This window comes from Lagenorhynchus albirostris, chromosome 4, assembly GCF_949774975.1.
Source record: "Lagenorhynchus albirostris chromosome 4, mLagAlb1.1, whole genome shotgun sequence".
Taxonomy (NCBI): Eukaryota; Metazoa; Chordata; class Mammalia; order Artiodactyla; family Delphinidae; genus Lagenorhynchus; species Lagenorhynchus albirostris.
Window position 1 is genome coordinate 26,323,812 of NC_083098.1, and position 22,348 is coordinate 26,346,159.

At 42.2% G+C, this 22,348-nt stretch overlaps 1 pseudogene; it reads right to left on the reverse strand.

Annotated features, from left to right (window-relative positions):
- Positions 1 to 10,675: 10,675 nt before the first annotated feature.
- Positions 10,676 to 11,925, reverse strand: LOC132519213 (DNA primase small subunit-like; annotated as a pseudogene).
- Positions 11,926 to 22,348: the final 10,423 nt, after the last annotated feature.

Genomic DNA, 22,348 nt, shown 5'->3' on the forward strand with positions numbered 1-22,348 from the left:
CTTTTGTTGTTGTTGTTGTTTTTTAATAGAGTTAATGCAATATTAATTGGCTGTAGACGTTATAAGAATGCACAGCCCCCTGTTCAGGAACAAATCGATGAGATAGGGATGTGAGAGAGAGGGAAGGCGAAGGCTTTCCCCAGCCTAGGTCACTTCTTTGTGGAGGGGACCTTCTTAGAGCTTTGGGTAAGTGAAGGGGCGCCTTGAGTTCCACGACCCTGGCTGCTCGGGCTCGGCAGCCTGGAGCGAGGACCTACCGGTGAGGGCAGAGGTAGCGAAAGGGAACTGTGCGTGTGAGAACCGGGGCGCGGGAACAGTGATCACCGATCGAGAGACTTTCCTCTCGTGATTGCCTGACCGGCTCTGGCGGTGCAGAGGAATCAAGATCTTTGCACCCACCAGCTGGCTTACCATCACTTACACCCGCCGGCCTTGGGTTGCCTGCCAGCCCCAATTCCCCTCTCCTCCAGTTCCGGGTGCACGTTGATGAGAAACTGATTGGGAGGGGGTGACTGTTACAGTCCACAGCTTTAGGGGGTGGGGAGCAGAGCCGCCCTCTGCGCCGGACGAGCTTGCCCGGGCCCCGCGTGGCCCCTAGAGCCTGCGGGAAGCAGGCGCCTTGCCGGGCGCGCAGCCAGGAACCTGCGAGAACGAGAGGCCCGGGCGCCTCGCCCCCTTGCATTTTACTAATCACTTCTATTTAAATTCTAGCGCGGTCCGCCGCTCTCTCTCCGGGAAAGCTCTGGAGAACTGGACCCATCAATTATTCTGAAAAAATCCCAGACTACGTGAAGCTTCCAGCCTGCGGGAGGGAGGCGGCGGGAGGTGGTGGAGAACCTAGTCCCTACCCCTCTCCCCTCCTCTCCGCCCTCCCCAGCGCGGAGCCCTCGGTGTACACTTAACTTCAGGTTCGGGGCCCAAGGGAGTGCTTGCGCCTTCTGAGGATTTGAGCTTTGTGGGCCGGGAGGAGAGGTGGTGGGATGAGGCTGGCACCTGGCCTCGCTTTTCCTTCCACCCGCGTGGGAAGGTTTCAGTCCTGTGCAGCCGGATCAGATGTGTCACTGTTTGCCGGGCTGCTACCCCCTTTAGCACCGACCCCGCCGCTCACTGTCTGCCGGGTCCCTAATGCGGGCCGAGGGGTGGAGGGCTGCTGGGCGCGGAGCAGTCTCTGCTCAGCCTTCTTTTACTCCACAGCTCTGCAAGGCTGAGACCTTGGGGACATTCTACTTCAGAAGCTTTTTCGGAACCTCGATTTAAAGTTCTCTAGCACTCACCCCTGCTCTCCCAGCGATTCAGGCTCCAGGATGCCCCGAGGCCGAGCAGCTAGCCGAGCGCGCAGCTGGACGCGCAAAAGGAACGCATTCGCTCTAAAGTAGGCAGGCGGGTGAGCCTGGCTAGTAATTACTGCCCCCGCCCAGCCTCACCACCCCCCGCCCCAGCACTGGGTCTGCAGCCATTACTCCAGCTGTCACTCGGAGGAAAGCAAGAGCCCTCCCCCATCCCCTGACTTTGCAGTAGCCAACGGAAGGTTGCGCCCCCTAACCCTCCCCTAGGGTCTGAGTCGTGGTTCTTCAAATTTTGTTATAATTTTTCATAAACACATTAGTTCCTTTTTCCCCATAACCATCCCATTTTCTGGACCTTGGGAGCACATTCAAAGTCTTATGTGTGTCTATTGGTGAGTTTTTTGTTGTCGTTGTTGTTCTTGTTGTTTTTGATGGGCGGGTTCTCTTTTAGCTTCCAGGTTTCCCTAAATAATTTGAGGCTACAAGAAAATGAGAAGTATGCGTCCAATATTTTTGAAAGAAGCCAACTGGCTTCTGGAATACTTGTAAGATGCCAAAGTCGTCCTGTTAATCGGTAGGATTTGGTTTAAAACAATCGAACAAGTAATTGATGGGTTTGTAAGTGATTGGAAGACATAAATCAACACCCTCTGCACAAGTGGCTGGGACAGTGACTGCATCTTCAGAAGGCCTGTGTGACTCAGAGGTTGGTGGACTCACCAGGAGATGGAGGGTTAATACACACAGGGCCAGAGTGTCCACTGGCTTTCCCAGTGGGCCCCCAGGGCTTTGCTAAATAGCAGTCTGCCTTTTTGTGCATTTTGGTTAAAAGAAGTGGAGGCTCCCTGATTTCTGGGGACAGAGCAGGCCCTTGGCTTGGGGAGTTCTTGGCCTGGTTGTGTAAGGTGTTGGAGGTGAAGGTGGCAGAAGGCGGTAATCCTGTGTGTGGGGGGCAGTCACCTTATGCTCCAAATTCAACAGCAGTCCAGGGCCCACATAGGTAAGGGAAGATTTCACAGGAAGGCCCCTGACCCTTGCCCGGAATAGTCATCTTTTCTGCTCCAATCCTAGGTGAACCAAATCACTTTGCAGCGCGGGGGAGGCACACCTCTGGCCAGAGTACACCGAGCCTCCGCAGGCTTGGCCTGAAACCACAGACTGGAAGAGAAATGGAGATCCCCTACTGCAACGCGGGCATTTTCCTCACTGCTTGTCATCCAGTAACACACATGTAGCTGGACGTTCACACACCAACACACAGGTTCACTCAGAGCCATTCCCTGGGGCCCGCATGCCTTGGTGAAACTTTTCAAACTCACTCAAAATCTCTCCTTCTTAGTCTATCCAAGACACGCGATTCACCTGGGAAGGTGCTCCAGACTCCGTGCGTGCCTCTTCTTGGTGCACCGACAGGCTCTGACCTTCTGTTTGCCACAGGTGTACTTCCTACCCATCCTGCCTTTACACGGAGCTCAAACATGGTGTCTTTGGGGCAGCTCCTCTGGCTCCGAGAGGGAAGCGGTCTGTGACTCCCCGGATGGGCGTGAGGACAGGGCCTGTGTCTGGGCTCAGCGGGGGTGAGGAACCAGAATTAGATGAAGGGTTCCCTGCGAAATCAGGATTCAGTGCCTCAGGCTCTGGGCTCTCCCGGACTTCAGCGTGGCTTGCGGAGAGCGCGGCCTGGCTCACCGGTTGTAAGTGTCATTTTGGTACCATCTTCGAGGTTCTAATTAACAATGCCACTCACGTCTTCACCTGGAGCCAGAATGAGGGCAACCACTTTCTCCTCTTTCTCCAGAGTCTTTGGTCTTTGGGGTGGGATTAGGGGTGGGTGGTGAGTGGGGAAGAGAACCCAGACCCTGGATGCCCAGCTAGGATTTCTGATTCCTTTTGAGAGGAAAGTCGTTTCTGAGGACGTGGAGTTCACGTCCCTAAATTAAGTCTCTAACTTCCGCGAAGTGGTCCTAAATGGGTTAGATAAGAATCAGTTGGCAACTTGCACTTTTGTTTCATCAACTTTTCACTTTGGAGCCCTGAGAGCTTTTAATTACAGTATTGTCAGAGGGGGCCCATTCTTCCATTTCCTAAATAATTTCATTGATTTCTTTCCCCCTCATGCTGCTTTCTTTTTCAGTAAGACTTATTTTTATCCCCCCCTGGGATTCACTCAGAGTTTGGAAGGTGAACAAAGAAAAAGAGGGAGTATGGGGGGAGATGGGTGGTTAATAGGAGATGATCTCTACTTTTCCCCGGGGAGAGGAAGACATGCAGAGTGATCACATCTGCCGTCTCCTTATCTTAGATAGTGTAGATGCCCAAAAGAGAAAAGAGAGCTATAATAAAATAGAAAGGGCTCATCACAGTGAGCCAGAGCGGCCCCATTTGGTCAGGTATCCTCTATGTGTCCCCAGGAGGAGTGGAAGTACCTGCATAGCTGGGAATGAATCTTGAGAATATGAGTTCATTCACTGTAAATAAAATCACAAAATTCCCTAAAGGTGACGTGATTTATCCACTCTGGGCAGGAGGAAAAAGTGGAAGAAGAAGCAAATCCAGCTCTCTAAGCTGTAATGTGTCAAACATCGCTTGGCATTCTGAAAAGCTCAGCCACTTTTCCCTCTCCCAACCCAGTGAGATCAGAATTCTGCAGTTTTGTGATTAATTTTGCTATTCACATAATTCTAAGTTTTATTTTTCCAAGTTAGTTTTTACCATCCAATTCTGCCATCACACAGAGCATCCAACAGCCAGTGGAAAACAGAGGGGAGCTGGATGTTGCCGTCAGATGAAATGGAAGCTGAGTCTGCTCTTGCTCCCATTGCTGCAGAATCTTACACTGGTGGGTAGAAGAAATGTCCAGATGTTTCCCGCATGTCCTGTTAGCCCTAGAAGTGTGTGTGATTGGGGAGGAGGGTTAGAGGGAAGAGTAGACAGATTAATGGAAGATGAGAGCAATCGTATTTATTGTACCCCAATTTAAAACTACTTCATAACTCAGTAATGATGGTAAGAAGCATCTTACTCTCCACCATTTAACTCCTGGCTATTAGGTATCAGTTACTGCAAGATAAAATGATTTAATCAGTCTAGGAGAAATCTCTTTAATGCTCAACCCCTCACCCTTCCATTTTCCTCTCCCCTGTGCTCTTCTCATTACTCTTAGCTCTCAGATGGCTTGGATGAGGAAATCTTAGAAGCTGGTGTCACTGGTAGAAATAGCTCCCTTATTGAGGCAGGATTTCTGTATTAACTTTAACACTGCCCACGAGTTGCTTATGAAAAACCGACCCCCTCCCCCCAAATCCATATTTATATTGTGTGTGTAAGGCAGGGAAAACTGCCCTGAGATGCAGTAATGCTTGAATTTCCTGCAGCAGAAAGGCTGAGGTTTTGTTTGTTTGTAATTCATAATAAACAGGTCATTGACAAGCTAAAGTCTGCTGGGTTTTCAGGTTATGCAAATTCACTCTTACGCAAACTCTTTCCCCTTGTTCAGGAAAGGATGTTATCTCTGAAACTGCAGCCAGAAATAGCTCTAAGCAATCCCAGCGTTAAACATGGCAATCACCCCAGCTGATGCCAAGTAGACGTGATAAAGCAGAAACTGGACACAGGTAACACAGTCTTAGGGTAACTCCTCTTCCAAGCTTCCCATGAGCCACCAGAGCAGGAATAGGCTGGAAGGAAATCAACTTGAAGAATCAGTCCCCAAACCCTTTTATGCTCTCTGATGGTTTGAGACTTAACTCTTAAAATGTGGAAAGCACAGAAGGAAAAAAAAAAAAGAAAGAAAGAAAGAAAAAGCAAAGCTACGGATGTCTCCTCCACTTTAAATTAGGTAGGTATTAGAGTTCCTCCAGTCTTTCCTTTCTGAACTCCTGCTCTCACATTCTTTTCCACTCCCCTTCTTCCCGCCTCACCATTACTGTCATCATTTTTCCCCTTCTCCCCCTCTTCACTTTCCTCTCCCAATCCCTTCCTCTTCGCAGCACTGTCTTAGAGAACCTGAATTGTGTGCAAAGCTAGGAATGAGAGCTCAAGCAATTTCACAGTGAAAGGATTCTAAAAATTGATCAATAGAGCGTAGATCCCAGTAAAGTTGACGGTGTCTTTGAAGATGATACGGGGATGTGTGTTTAGGGAGCATATAACGCAGATTTGGGTCCCAGTGAAGGAGGAAGTTGTGGCTGTTCTGGGTATCTCGGTGGGTGTGAGGTGCAGGTCTAGGGAGATGAGCCTGGATGCTCTTCTTTTGTGAACCTCTTTAACCACGTGGAGGAGATGCCAAGGACGTCTTTTACTCTTTCGGTTGAAGAAGCAGCACACATTGACTCTAGAAGCTATCATATTTACTACCTAAACACATTGACTTTTAGATGGAAATGCCATCAGTTGTCTCTGCCCAGTTCTGTTGCAGATCTATTAATCATATCCACAAGGATTGCCAAAATGGCAGGGCTCTCTTCGCTTTTCAGTTTATACAGAACAGAATCATTTACATAAAGTCCTTAAGGCAAATAACTGTTGGGGCTCTAATTTATATCTGATCGAAAATTAGCCGTCATTATGCGCTCCATTAGCAGCGTCTTTAATGTGCTTCTAAGCACCATTTGTCAAGCGGCTTGTTAATATCTTTCAAGTCTTTAAAGTTGAGAGCTCATTAAAGAGTGCGCTCTGTTATTGATGTAATTTAGATGAGTTTGGAAGAGCAAGTACACCATGCCTTGAATGGGCAACCTCCAGAAGCCGGGGCAAGGGGGCATATGGTGGCCAAGTTCGCTATTAATGATTTCCCAGAAGCCTTCATGCTTCCTTGATGGAAGATTTCTGGATCCTGTAAAGGTGTTTTTGAAGCCCCCACCCCCACCCCCGGCTCCTTGACCTAGGTGTAAGTCATTCATTTCTCTGGGAAGGAGTATGTTTGTCTTCAATGTTTCTTTTTTTTTTTTTCATTATGCACTGAACCTTATGAGGTTTGGGATGGGGATTATGAAAAAAATGGGCTCTAATCTAAAATCCTTTATAAGAGAATTTGCCAGTTTTCTTTTCTTTTTTTTCTTCATACCTCCATCCCTCACTTAGTGCCTAGTTGTTTATAAATATCCATTAAGAAAACCATAGGCCTAAAGACAGAGCTACTGCCCCTGAACCTATTTTGATGGAGGTATAGTAAACCCGCTTAATTATGTACATATTATTACATTATCTATCAACCACACCATCAGAAGAGCATAGAGGCCAATAAATTACCTCAGTTATTTATCTGAAAATCTATATATTTTGTCATTTTTTTTTTCTGGGGTAGATCATGTTAGTGTAACACAATGAAGAAAAACATTAGTACAGCCGGAAAATTGCAAGTGAGTGCAACGATAATTCCACTAGAAGGAATAAATAACAGAAAACTGCATTTTGTCCTGAATTTTCTGGTAGGTTAGATCAGCCTCCTTTGGATTCAAGTACTGAGTGTATCTGTGAACCTTGCTATCAGGGGTTTGTAAGATATTGCACCCCAGTCTAAATCTCACATTAAAAGAAAAGCATTCCAACCACCATGATTTTTTAACCCCACTTCTTATCACTACTCTAAATTCACTTCCCCTCCTGAGACCTTCTGGGAACTCAGATGAATACAAGATAATGAAAGACATTAGGCATTTTATTCTCTCCTCCAATTTTCCAAGGTTCTTTCAGCCTTAGCTTGTGTGTGAAGATAGCTCTACTTTTATCAGATTAAGTAAAAAATAAAACCAAGAGTTTAGGAACTGGACCCAGATGGGGTTGGTTCAAATACCTCAAAGTCTTTTTAGAGAAGACCCATCTCCCCCCTTTACCTCCTCTTCCAAGAATAATCTTGTTTTCATCATTTGTTAAACAGTTTATTCTTACACTCCACACCTTAAAAGAGTTCATCGCATACACACGGAGAAAGAGAAGGGAGAAAGATATAATAGGATCAATCTAAGGACATATTGAGGTCATATAACAGCACAAATATTCTCAAGTGCTCTGTGTAATGTGCAGTGGGGATTTTGGGCAGTTTTATTGTGTGGTAGGATCCTCATCTCCGTTGTTTTTTACAGGATTCCTTCAGGCTAAAGTAATAAAGCGAGTAATTAGAATGCTAAAGACAGATGTAAATAACAGGAATGAGACAGCGGTGACAGATGAGCGGCTGGGTCAGGAAAGAGCCCAGTTGGTGTAAATGACACCGCTTCCTCGCTCCCGATCCCCTCCCCCACCCCATTCCCTTTTTCTCTTTCGGCCTCGCTGTCCTCCCAGCCGTGGCCTTAGGCGACCGACCGGGGACACACCGGTCAAATTGCACTCGGGAGGCGCAGCGCGGCTGCCGGGTTACGGCCGCGCGGGGGGCGTCTCGCGCCTCGGGAGCCACAGGCTCACCCACCGATCGGCCGCGAGGCGGGCGTCAGTCGGGTACCAGGGCCTTCCCGGGGTCCCTCCCTGGCCGCCAGGACTGGCAGGTCGCGCAGCCCGCGCCTCCCTGCAGCGCCCCCGCCTGCGCCCAGCCGGGGACCTCGGGCGCGGTGGCTGAGCGCCGCAGCCGCTTCGTTCCTCCCATCGGGCCCGCTGCCCTCGAGCCTTTGTCGCCTTTTCTCCCAAACCTGAGCGAAGAGGCCCGGGAGGTGCCTTCACCGCCCGCTTTGGCGGAGGAAGCCAGGCCCGCCCAGGCGTCTAGCTGGCCATAGGGCTGCGGCCCGATACCCTGGAAGCGGCCCAACTGCGCGCCGGGGTCTCCAAGGCCCTTTTCCTCCGGTGACTCCCACCCTGGAAGTGCATTATAGGGCTTCCTTGGATTCCCAAGGCCACCCCTGGCAGAAGCCAGCCCTTCCTGATGTAAATGTTCAAATTACTCCACGAAGAACCGGAGAAAAGCAACTCACCTTGCCTTTTGATTAAGAGGATGTAGCAGCAGTTTGCCTTTCCCACCCCTGACCTGTCAACAGCGAGACGCGTAGGAGAGCAAATACAGTAATTAGTAAGTGAATGCATTTCATTCCTTCGCAATAATTTAAATAGACCGAAGCAGCCTGGTCCCAGCTTGTTATATGGAAGTTTAAAAATGTAAATCCTACTTAACCACTATCTTTGGCGTTAAAGAAGGAAGAATAATCAGATCTCATCCAAATTAACAGGTCGTTTAGTCACTAAAACCTCACAGATAACTTTCGGGATCTGCTTTACAGAAAGACCTCTTATTCATTCTCAGAGGAGGCTTAGCCCTAAAATTAGGGCCTATGCGGGTATGAAGATTCATTTTAAGGAAAATGACAATTCTAGGGACACTGCTGCCCTTTGGAGTGGCATTGGTTAAGAGTAGACATAAGTGAGCATTCATCCTCACCTTCTTCTTTAGCTTTAGAGCGTTAAATGCCATCAGTATTCTTCAGATTACACACACACACACACACACATACACACACACACACACATCAAACAAACAAAAAACTCCTGAGTCAGCCAAATTGGCCAGGAGGCAGCTCCAATCTCCCTTGGTAATGTTGGTACTGGGGTAGGTTAGCAGGTGCGTATGAAACACAGTGACATATATGTCAGCTGTCCCCTGTTCCTTCCCAGATTGTTAACATTAGTTATGCCTATCAGCAGACTAAGATGACCATTCTTCCAGATTTTTAAAGGAGGCTTGTAACTGGTCGGGCAAAATGAGAAATGTATATTTATTAATTTGGGTTTTAATTTTTAATACCTGCTCAATAAATATATTTTCATCATTTGTATCAATAAATGCAATGGATGCCTTTCTGAACCTGATTCCTGCCTGATTCAGACTGATTATTATTTTGTTTTGAGTTAACATTTTATTTTTAAACTACTATCTCTTCCTTAAAAAAGAAAACACTGAGGAATGTCTGTGAACTATTGATGAAGCTGGTGATGATGAGCGCTATCCTTCTTAGGTCAAATCTAGAGGGCAAATTTTTGGAGGCTTTTGTTAAGTCTATACTTGATGAAAGTGAGTATTTCAGTTAGGCATGACTAAAGAATGAGAGCTCCTTCCCAGATGAAAAGTTTATCAACATCGGTGGGTATTGATGAGGGATCACCATAAATTTGTGGAAAATTGGTAGCCTGCTTTGCATGATATATATTTTTCTTTCTTTAGTAACTGGAAGTCTGATCAATTTTTTAAAGTCTGACCTTGGAAAACTGAATTGGGTCGAAAACTAATGCTCATGAAGAAACATATGGGACTAATGGATAAATTCCCTCTGTTTATGTGTAGCCTCAGGACCTAAAACCTAGGTCTGATCTGAAATCTTGATCTAGTCCTCTGATAGCAACCTTCACTTATGCTCCGGTGAAGAAGCTTCATACATTCCGACTAAGAATCAGGCTGGTGCTAGAAGGTGGTAGGTTATCATGTAAATATGTGATGTAGCCACGTTCTGGGTGTGGATTTCTTATTGCTAAGGTAGCTATGCAACTGGAAATGAGGAGAAGCAGAAGGAATGGTGGGAAAGAGCTAGAGGTCATGGGGGCTTGGATCACTTTTGTAAGAGGTGAGAATTACTTTTGGGTTTCCTTTTATTTCATGAAGGACCTTTACTGTGTGCAGAAATATTTTCTGTTATAGAAATTTCCAGTGTTAGGTTGTGACTCATTAGTGGGTAATGAACTTAATTTAGTGGAATTTGACCAGCATAAAGAAAAATTTAAGAGAATGAAATAGCATAGAAACAATCAATTGGATCTCATTTTGTGAGATCAAGCTTTGTTTCATGAAACTTGTTTTACTTTTATTTATATCTGTATGTTTATATTGTGCCATAGTGTAAAATGTGTATTTTTCAATTTTTAAAAACTTTGATTGAAGTATAGTTGATTTACAGTGTTAATTTCTACTGAACAGCAAAGTGGCTCAGTGAAATGTATTTCTTATTGTGTGTTTTAGTCAAAAACATTTGAAAACCATTGTTGGAGGGTCTACATCCTGTCCTGCCTTCTCTGAGAACTCTTTCTGGGTTACACCAGCCCCTAATGATTCATCAGTCCCTTTGCCTTTTATCACTTATTTGTGCCACATATTTGATGCCTTTCTAATGCTTTCTTGTATTAAACTTCTCATGTGTACGTGTCTGTTCTGTGTAATTGAATTTAAACTTCTTCAGAGTGGTGAATGTTAGGCTTCTTGGTATACTTAATTCTTGGTCTCTAAGGTAACACTGTACACATAATGACTAATCAGAAAGCAAGTCAGATCTCAGCTCATATGTCATTTTTCAGGGATGCATTTTTCTTTTCTTTTCTTTTTTTTTAGTTCTGCTATATTTGTTAAATGGCTCTTGAAGTATTTGATTCTTGGTTAAAGGTAGAAGATATCCACATTGGTATAAAGGGAGTAGTTATTTTCAGAAGTCTTTTTATAAATCACTCTTCTTGAGAAGTTCTCCTTTTCGAGATTTATCCGGGTTTTCAAGAAACTGCTCAAAAACTTCCACAAAAGGAACTAGACTGGTCTTCTTATAATCTCTGGTTCTATGTTTGATATCAGTTTCAGCCCCATTCTCTTTTTCTTCTTCATTAGTGGAATTAGCATCCAATTCATGGCAAATGGAACTTACGATTGGGACAGTAAATGGATCAAACTGATCCACTTTCTGTAAATCAATAGGCACAGAAATGCAACCTGTTTTAGGATGAACACTAAAAGGGCTCTTCAGTAAAGGATTGATTCCTTTGCTAACATTGATATCCAGTTGTGGAAAACAGTACTGGAGCATGATCTCCCACTCAAGCCAGGGTCATTTTTGCTGTTATTCTGATACCTGCTGGCTGCTTTCTTCAAATGCCCCCAATGCTGAAGTGAATCGTGATGCTTTTGGAAGCTTTGTTGAAGTTCATCATGCATTGTTTCAGGAACAAGGGTTAAAATCTTATCCCAGCTTTCTTTATTCTCAAGAATATCTTAATCAACCAAAGCATATTCTTCAAAGTATTTTTCATTATGTTTATAGATTTTCTGACAAAAGGGTGAATTTTTGTTACTTAGATGAACTTTCTTTTCAACGTCCTGACCACCCTTTACAAGATTCAAATATTCAAATATCCCAGAACGTACTGCAGAGGACAGTTTTCTAACTGATTCATCACAGACCCAAAAATGAACATCTCTCCTTCCAGAATATACCCAGAGATGATGTTTAAATCCAAAGTCCTCCTTCAATGCTCGGTTGATGATGTGTATGGCCATCGTCATGAGGGTCCAGCTCTTAGAACACATGTCTGCACAACTACAATGTCTCCTCACATCGTCATAGTTTGTCATGTCAATGTCAAACACCAGTTCTTTTTCCTGAGCCCGGAAAGCTCCCAGATGCACTGTATTGTGTTGATTTGGTCTGTGGGACTATACTAAGCCTATATCAATCTTGTATGGATTCATTTTCTGCATCTCCTTTTCCAGATCACTCTGGTTGTTGAAGGATTGGTAATGAATGTAAATATCACCTTTCAATGTGGATGAAAACTCATGATGTTGAAAGTAATTCTTTACCACCCTGCCATAGTTGAGCCAGTGATAGTACTGGGCTTAGGGAAAGAGCTTCTGGTAATAAAGTTTAAGCAGCTCGGGCAGCTGGGTGAGGTAAAATGCCTTCATGGAGCGCGGAACTCAACTCAGGGAGGGATGCATTTCTTAAACCTGTTCCCTGCCTCTGCTCTAAGCTAGATCATGTCCCTATTACTGGCTCTCATAGCACTTTATTTATTTATTTTTCATTTTATTTATTTATTTATTTATTTAACATCTTTATTGGAGTATAATTGCTTTACAATGGTGTGTAAGTTTCTGCTTTATTCTCCTGGCACTTTGTAATGTCTTCGTAACAAGTACTGGAGTTTGAATATAAGTATTTGAGTGACTAGATAAACTGTTTCCTCCACGAAAGAGTCAACTTCCTCAAAGTGGACAAGATCTGTCGAGCTCACTTGTACCGAGCACAGTACTTGGAACATGATGGGCACTCAATAAATATTTGTTGACTGGCTGATTGATTGACGGGCTAAATGACTTAAAGAATGACCAGTGGTTCTGGCAGAGGCAGCAGGCCCATTCTTACTTGTTATCAGAAAGGTGTTTTGCTAATAAATGTGGGATGAGAAAGAAAGACTCAGATCGAATGATCTGAGGAAGTTAGAGCTTTGTATGGGGACATTATTGTTTTTCTTCAATTGTGCTATCAACACCTTATTTTTGGTTTGCCTGTACCTGGTTACGGAAGTGGATCTGTGAAGAAACAGCTATGTGAATGACACCTCCGGATCTTTGGATAACTGCTACGGAGAAAATGGATTCTACTGTATGAGGTCCAGTTTGTGACATACATAAGAAATCCCTCTTAGAACTTGTAAGCTGTCTCTCCTTCTTGATAGACTGACAGTCTTCTTTTTATTACATAAATAAGAGCTGCTACCCCTCTGATTTCCCTCTTTGCCTTGGATCACAATGCAGACCTAAGATTTGGGTTAAAATGCAATAGGTTTTTTTCAATATGTGTATTTTGGGAATATGTATTTATCGTCTCTTTCTCCAGCCTTTTATAGCTTGCTTTTTTCACGGTTTGTCTTTTATTTATTTATTTATTTATTCATTTGGGATAATGTGCTTCTGGTTTAATTATACCTATGTTAGAATACTATAGAGGAAATGGTATCAGCCTTGGTGTTGGAAAGACCTGGGTTCAAATTCTGAACAAATTTGGATGGTAATACTTCCTAGCCATGTGATCCTGGAAAAAACACCCCTCTGTGTCTTAGTCTTCTCATGTGTAAAATGAGACCAACACTATTTTCTTCATTGTTTTAATTATTATCTGGGTTATTAGCACAGCGTTCAGCACATTTTAGGTACTCAGAAAACATTAGTTCTCTTTCTTTCCATTGATGGTGTATAACTTCAAATCCTTTTTGGAGGGAGGTCAATAGGATCCGTGATAACCAGAGGGTTTGGTGTGTTAATGTTACATTTTCTATTTTTTTGAGAAGTTGGGAAAATAATCTTGTTTCTCTCAATTGCTTTATCTACAAAATGAAGAAAATAATAATCGTTATATATTACCTCAGGGAATTCTTTGTTAATACTATTGATGTATACAGTATTTGAAGATGCTTATCTATTGTCTCAAGGATAATCTTGAAAAGGATAAAAGAGATAATTTGATATGCTGAGAAAGTCATTTCTAGTTTCAATAATCAGGTTTTTGTATTAATCACATAAATGTATTTTTTTTAAACTAGTATTTTAGGTGGAAATTTATCTTACGTTTCTTGAGAAAATTGAAGATGAAATAATTCACATTCTATGCTATCCTAAATGGTTGTAGTGTAGAACCAGGTATCAGAAACAAGCCAAATGTCTGGTATCTAGGAGGTCGATAACCAGGGAATGAGACACTCGTATCTGATGTTCCAGATAGGCAGGAGTTCAATGTGTAGAGAATGAAGGTAGTTCAAAATATGATTCCATTAACAGATGCATAAAAAGGAAATGAACAGAGTATTTTTCTCTAGTTTCCTTTACACTTCTTGGGCTTTATATATGAACCTGTAGTTATGGGTGTATTATGGAAGTACTTGTCATTTAGGGAATTCTGCTATTATATTTATGGTTTGAGTGAGATATGAGACCTTGTTTTCCCCCTTATATGATTTTTTAAACCAAGATTCCTGGAATTACTATATTAATGAGTAAATTGAACATTGAAATCATTACTTTAACAAACTTTGAGTTTCAGGTATTTTGAAAGATGCTGGGGATAAAAGACATATTTTATCTTTGAAAAGTTCATGGATCTGTGGGGAGAGAGACACCTGAAGAAGATGATGAGCAAATGGTGAGAGCCGTGGAGTCAAGTCCCACGTGCTCTGGCAGGAGGGAAGCTGGAGCAGCAATTTACATTTTATCAGATAGCGGTTTATACCAACCCACTCTTCCCTTCACCCCTGCAGCACACACCCTGAAGTGACACAGGTAGGGTGAAGAATTTCCTTTCTTTGGAGCCTATTTTGGCTTATGTGAAACTATAATTATTTGCTAAGGTCAAGTGGAGAAATGAGATAGCTGTCATGGAGATTCAAGGAAAGATTCTGTTTTGCCATTGAACTTTGTATGCCTTTGCCATTTCAACTAACATACTTTTTTTAAAAAAATAATTAACTAATTAATTTTATTTTGGCTGTGTTGGGTCTTCTTTGCTGCGCGTGCTGTCTCTAGTTGCAGCGAGCGGGGGCTACTCTTGGTTGCAGTGCACGGGCTTCTCACTACGGTGGCTTCTCTTGTTGTGGAGCATGGGCTCTAGGCGTGCAGCCTTCAGTAGTTGTGGTGCACGGGCTCAGTAGTTGTGGCTCGTGGGCTCTAGAGCGCAGGCTCAGTAGTTGTGGTGCATAGGCTTAGTTGCTCCACGGCATGTGGGATCTTCCCGGACCAGGGCTCGAACCTGTGTCTCCTGCATTGGTAGGTGGATTCTTAACCACTGCGCCACCAGGGAAGTCCTTACCATGCTTTTTGATACATATATTTGCTCAAGAATTTTAGGTTTATCCACATTTACTGTAAACATTCTTGGCTCAGCGAAAAAAATACTCCATCCCCTATCCCTTTAATGAGAATCGATCATTTCTTTTGGTTTCTAGAAAGCAGACTATTAGAACTAGAAAAGATTTTCCTTTCTTTATTTTACAAAAATGTTAAAATGGTTTTATTTTTAGAATCAACACAGTTTTGAGAAATTTAATACGTCGTCAACTGGGCAAAGTTTCTCTTTTACTTTCTTTGTGGAGCTGTATGATTGTATTTTCTGTGCTACTGCTTCAAAGATGGCTTCACCTTTATTATTTGCAAAACATGTCAGTTCAATATCTGGGGAAAATGTTTTGGGGCGAGAAACAGCCACTGCATGCTTTAACAATTGTGGATGTGAAGAGTGGTGGTTTTGCGTGATGAGAACCTCATACTGCTAATAAACTTAAGAAAATGATAACATGTCAGTAAGTGTCAGTTATCTATTAAAAATCTATTTTTTATTTGCTTTTAACATATAGTAATCTGGCCACTATGTAATAATCTGAGCCTCACATTTCCCAGCAGCTGAGGAGCTGGCTTTGGCAGCCTTGGCTTCCCTTCAGGACTTGGCTGGGAGCCAGGCCACAAGAAAAGGCCATGTGGGTGAGGAAAATTAGTTAAGCTTTTAATTAACTCCCCCTTTGCTGTTGCCGGGATGGGTAGAGACTCAAACCTTCAGTTATCCTTCAAATGCTCAATAAGCCCACTTATTGAAGTAAGCGATAACACTGTTTACTGAGCTGTAAGTATGAGAGTACAGAGGTAGAGCAAGGCTTTAAAAAGATACTCAGCAGACCTAGGAACCTGCAAGAATTTGTATAGAGATGAGAGATAGGCTCCTCAAGGAGCTGGGAGCTCTGCTCCAGTCCATTGTAGCCACCCTTCTGGGCATGGAAAGCACAGGTGGTGCTTATCAAAGTAATACGACATTTGAACATGTTCTATATGTTCAATTTTTTTTGCATATTTGTATGCAGCTAACCTGGGTATTTCCAGACATTCAGTTTATTTACACCCGTGGACTACAGCCCTTGTAGGGTCCTTAGTCTGGGCATGTTATCCAGACAAAGCTCCTTTTAAATCCCCCAATTCTTATAGGTTACAGTTTTGAGTGGTCATATACTCAAGTGACCACTGTCTCTGAAGTCAACTTTTACAGTTTTAATAATAAGAAATGTTTATTGTGCTCACATAATAGGAAGTCCTGAGAAAGGGCACTCTGAAGTTGGTTCACCCAGTGTGAAAGCAAAATTTTATCCCTTGAAGGAAAAGCAGGAAGAACCCTACTGCTTAGTGCAATGTCAAGCATGATCTACAGAGCAGAATTGGTCATTTGCATCTCAGACTCCTTAATGCATGCAGCCCAGCCCACAGTGTAGGTGGCTGGCAGCTAAGTCAGCTGCCTGTGACTTTTGTATTGTATTGGGAGGTTGGGGAGGAAGGTGAAGAGTGTGTATAATAAAGATAATTTGATCTGTGTTTATTGTCTGGGAGATTTAGTAGACATTATGTGTGATATAAAGGATGATAAAAGTTGCCTTCCTTGATTGTATTTGTCAAATTCAAATGACAGTTTTAACTGAGCTTTTGGTTTCCAAAGGCTGTTCCCATTACCTAAAGCTAAACAATTTATTTCTCTCCTTCCTTCACTTCTTACTTGCTTCCTCTCCCTCCCCATACATCCTATTCCTCTTATTCAATCTCTCCCTTAAACCTCTCTTCCGTTTTTTCCTTAGGATAGATTTTATCTGAAATCTATTTTACATTACAATGGTTATTTAAATTTTAATTATATAGCTAAATTTTAATAGCTAAAAATTTTCTGTGAAAATGTTAAATGAAAGTGATTCTTTTTGTTTTTAATACTAGCATTTTGATTTTAGAGCTGAGCTTAAAGTCTTAGTATATATAAGAAGCACATTGGTAAACTGAAAAGTTTCAAATTCATCCTGTGAGAAGGACTCAAGGGGAAGAGAACCAGCAAGCACTAACAAAAGAGTTTGGATTTATTGTGCCATATATATATATATATATATATATTTTTTTTTTTTTTTTTTTTTTTTTTTTCCCCCGGTACGCGGGCCTCTCACTGTTGTGGCCTCTCCCGCTGCGGAGCACAGGCTCCAGACGCGCAGGCTCAGCAGCCGTGGCTCACGGGCCCAGCCGCTCCGCGGCATGTGGGATCTTCCCAGACCGGGGCACGAACCCGTGTCCACTGCATCGGCAGGCGGACTCTCAACCACTGCGCCACCAGGGAAGCCCTTGTGCCCTATATTTTTGAAGCACAGTAGCTAAAGCTTTGTAAAAAGACTTCCACATAATAATAACATGTTATAGTCAAAAGAAGTTTGAGAGATGATTTAGTCCATACTTCTTATATTATAGGAACAAAGAGGTGAAGCGACTTATCCAGGGTCACATAGCAAATTAGCAATAGCTTGTGCTGGAATTCGGGTAGAAGGTGCTTTTATTATGTGCCTTTTCGTCCGACAATGACCTCATAAGAAATTAGGATAACGTAAAAGCAAAATAAATAATTACCAATGTCAATCTCTGTACTTGCACCTTCATTACAATTATTTTCAAAGCAGTTTTTCATTTTTCTGTGAGGCTGAACTCCAAGAGACCATGACAAGAAACTAGTCTATTCTGTCTCCGTAGCATAACTAGGAAGGGGTAGCTGTTGTGTGTGCCTCTGTCTCTGAAGCTGTCTCTTCCCTATTGCCCTGACTTGCCTTGTTGACCTCTTGACTAGAAGATAATTCCTTTCTTTTTTAAATTTCATTTTTAATTGGAGTATCGTTGCTTTATAATGTTGTGTTACTTTCTACTGTTTAGCAAAGTGAATCATCTATACGTATACGTATATCCCCTTTTTTTGGATTTCCTTCCCATTTAGGTCACAACAGAACATTGAGTAGAGTTCCCTGTGGTATACAGCTGGTTCTCATTAGTTGTCTATTTTACACATAGTAGTGTATATATGTCAATCCCAATCTCCCAGTTCATTCCACCCACCCCTTCCCTGCTTGGTATCCATACGTTTGTCCTCTACATCTGTGTCTCTATTTCTGCTTTGCAAATAAGTTTATCTGTACCATTTTTCTAGATTCCACATATATGCGTTAATATACGATATTTGTTTTTCTCTTTCTGACTTATTTCACTCTGTATGGCAGTCTCTAGGTCCATCCACGTGTCTACAAATGACCCAGTTTTGTTCCTTTTTATGGCTGAGTAATATTCCATTGTATATATATGTATCACATCTTTATCCTATTTTTTTAAATCTAATTTTATTTTTTAGAAGTTAATTCTTCTTTTTTTTTTTTTTTTTTTTGTGGTACATAGGCCTCTCACTGTTGCGGCTTCTCCTGTTGTGGAGCACAGGCTCTGGACGTGCAGGCTCAGTGACCATGGCCCACGGGCCCAGCCGCTCCGCGGCATTTGGGATCCTCTCAGACTGGGGCAAGAACCCGTATCCACTTCATCGGCAGGTGGACTCTCAACCACTGCGCCACCAGGGAAGCCCTAGAAGTTAATTCTTAACGATCTTTCTCATCCTCCTTCATAGACACTTGAAGAGTGTTGTGAATTACACTCTGCCTGGGACAACTGAAGTTCTGTATTCCTTTCCCCTCTTCTGGTAAGACTACCTGCCATGTGTTGATTTATCTCACCCCATGATGTCATTGATGTCAAGCAGTGGCATACCTGTCTAGGTCTTAGCAGTTGATCTAATGGGACATGTGACCCAAGCCTGGCCAATGAGACTTCTTTCCCTGAGTTTTTATATACCGAAAGTTGAAGTGCTCTGTCCTTTGGGGTTTCTGAGCTGTGATGCTATAACTTGGAGCTGTGTGAAAGAGTAAGAGACATGAGGAGAGGGGAGAGGGAAAGGGGCAAAGAAGCAGAAGAACAGAGGAGAGAGGAGTGAGTTGAATTCCTTAATTCAGTTATTTCCAAGGTCAATGGCCTCCATATGCTTCCCAGTTACATCAGGCAGTAACTCCTTTTATGTAGTTAAGTTAGTTTGAATAGGATATATTGACTTGTCTCTGAAATAGTCCTAATATACATCCCCACTTTTTTCTGTAGTTCCAGGTTAAACTAAAAGTCTATAATGTAAATTTCCCACTCTGCCTTGCTCTGATGCCAAGTGTTAATCATAATCAGCAGCGGTATTAATTGCAATAGATCTTCATGCTTAAACTAAAAGTGCTGAATTGGTCAGCATTTGAATCCAGATTAGTGACAACAGATAAATTACACTTTAAATTAATAAATGAGGTGTTGAATGAGTATTAAAATTTATAGGATGTTTATTCTCACCTTGAATTTAATATGATAGGTTTGTTACTTTTTCTCTCTGCATCCCTCTCTAAACTGTCTATTCTCAGGTAGAAAAATTTCAGGAAAAGATGATTTTTTTTGCTATCATTAAATTCTTGATTTATTCATGAAAAAGAAAATCTTATATTTATTTCCTTCAAGAGTATCCAGTATATTTCTTAGCTTTTTGTAATGTTTGGATTGTATCTGGGACCATATTTGAGGGTAAATTATGTCCATTCTAGGTGACTTGACTTGCTCCCAAAGTGGGCTGGTAGATATATGTCATCGATTTGATCAATTCCTAAAAGACTTCTACCATAAAGTAGATGTGAGAAGGTCTCCGGGGGTTGGGGAGGTGTCTGTGTGTGGGGTGGAGGGGTAGAGGGTTGGGGGGGTGGGGAGGTGGGCAGGGCTTGCTTAAGACTGTAGCTTCTCAAAGCCTTTAAAATGCTAATTTGCACAGTTAATCCTCCAAAGGAGACTGCAAAAGGTAGCATTTCTCAAACTTTTTTTTTTTTTTAAACCCTCGTGTACCTTTTTCATCATCAGTTATGTGTTTGGTCCTGGAGCTATAGCAGTGAACAAGGTAAGAAGTTTCTCTGCTTTCACAGAATTTGTAGAAATTACAGTGTATCAATTATTTGCCTTGCTGAAACATAAGTACAAATGAGCACCTATATATCGTATGCCAATATATTTAAGAGCTAAACATTAAGCTAACAAATTGTTAAAATGTGTTCCATGTTCTTACCTTGACTGACATACCTACAAAATGACCTGGAATGCAGACTTTCATTTAGAATTTTTGGATTCCTTGGCATTTCGTGCCCTGGTTCTCCGCTTTCTGAGTCTCTTTCCCACTTCTCTTCCCACCCCAGGAGAAGTTTTGCTTGCATGTTTGTGGACACCACAGTCTCTTCATCCAAAGTCTACCCTCCTGGTCCTGAGGAAGCCCAGAGCACTGAGGGTGATGGGGAGTGCCTAGGGTAGAGGCCCCAGAGCTGGTTCTAAGTAGTATTTCTCACTATATCACCTATGAATATCCTGTGTTCTGAGGTATGCGCTTTGGGAACCTGAGTTCATCATTTAGAAAACAGGGACAACCTTGAGAAGATTATGCCATAGAATTTTGTTTCATTTTGGTTTTGTTTGTTTTGTTTTTTTCATGCCATAGAATTTTTTTTAAAAAAATGTTTATTTATTTACTTGGGAGGTCTTAGTTGCGGCATACAGGATCTTTAGTTGCAGCATGCAAACTCTTAGTTGTGGCATGTGGGATCTAGTTCCCTGACCAGGGATTGAACCCAGGCCCCCTGCATTGGGAGCACGGAGTCCCAGCCACTGGACCACAAGGGAAGTCCCCAAGCCATAGAATTTTGACTTAACTATAGTGTTGTCTTTTGTGACAATATGCAGGTTAGAATGTTGAAACAGTTAATAAAATTCTGGAACTATATTAAATTAATCCACCACTTTTCCAGAAGTCAGATTTAACCTATAACATATTTTGTCTTAAGCCTGGAAGTAATTGACAAAAGCTTCTGAACACCAAAGACCTGCCCAGAGCACACTGGGATCTGTAAGAGAAGTTGAGCGCTACCATTCAGGTCTCACCCAGTGTCTGCAAAAGAGGCAGCACATACTGTTAGTAAGTTGAATTAATAACAAATAGCAGGGAAAAGAGAGGAATGCAAACAGTTGACAGAAAAACTATGAAAACACAGTGCAGCCATCAGTGGCATGTAGCGTATAGGAACAGACAGCCTTACACCCCTCAATCCTTGCTTCATAGGACTTTACATGAGTCTCCATAAATTTAAAGAGTGAAATTATGTTTATAATACTCTTTATTTAAAAAATGATAATGTGGTGCGATAGACTCTTTGCACATGTTTAGAATGGAAAAAAAAACTGCTTTGAGATAATGGCTTCTGTAATTAGTAACATTCACTTACGTGGAATATCTAAGAAAGAAATGAATGTATTTAGTAGTTGCTGAAAACTTCCAGATTAATGGCATTCACCAGCATATGAATTACCACTCTTACGCTTAAAATGCTGCACAGCATGACTTGTTTTTCTTTTAAAGGAGGCTGTACTTTTTCAGCCTTCTCTTACCCACACTGTGCAGAGTTCTAGGAAGTCCTTTGGAGACAAGGGTTTATCTCTTCACTGAAGGATGCACTAAGAAGAACTCAGGTCATTCCTTGATAAGGGCTCCTTTAACACTTGATGGGAGAATCCTTCCTGCACACTGACAGACCAGATTTTTGGGAGCCGGAGCAGTGTTTGTTGAAGGATATTGGATCATTGCTTATTGGACCTGATGAAAGGCTCCCTTTGTTTCCTTTAGAGTATGTTGCAGACATTTTCTGAAAGCATTTTGTGATCTTCCTATGGCAAAATGTTTATTTGCCAGTGTATCTAGTGGACAAGGAGGGAGAACAATGAATGTGCTAGTATTAGGTATGTGCCACAAATTTAAGCTGTTGCTAGACATTGACTATGACAATACTGTGCCGCAGCTTTCCTTATTCTTGGCAGCCGAGGTTCAGAGAATTACACTTTGGAAGACACACTATCTGTTCACAGAAATTATAAGAATGGCATGCCCTAACAGTGCTTATTTACACAGAACACCCTAGTTTGCTGTTCCCCCTCCAGCTTTTCTTAAACAAGCAATTTATTCTCAACAGTTTTAAATTTCAAATCAATATTTCTACTAAAATAGCTTTACGCTTTTCATCTTTATGAATGGACAAGTAGTGGAAGAGAATCCAAACGAGTTTAAGCAGTAAAGATGAGGCTGTTGATAGAACATGTTCTAGGGGAGTCTGTGAAGATGACATAGTTCTGTTTTATCTTTCAACACAAAAATAAATGTGAATGGACAGATAAGACAACTTTCACCCATTAACTAAATATTAAGTAGTGAAATTGGTTTCTGGGAAAGAAAGTGGATTGGTGTAAAATTTAAAAAAATGATCGCTTATATGTGGAATATATTAAAAAAACAAAGATACAAATTAAATTATTTCGAAAATAGAAATAGACTCACAGACATAGAAAACAAACTGATGGTTACCAAAGGGGAAAATGAGGTGGGGTGAGGGATAAATTAGGAGGT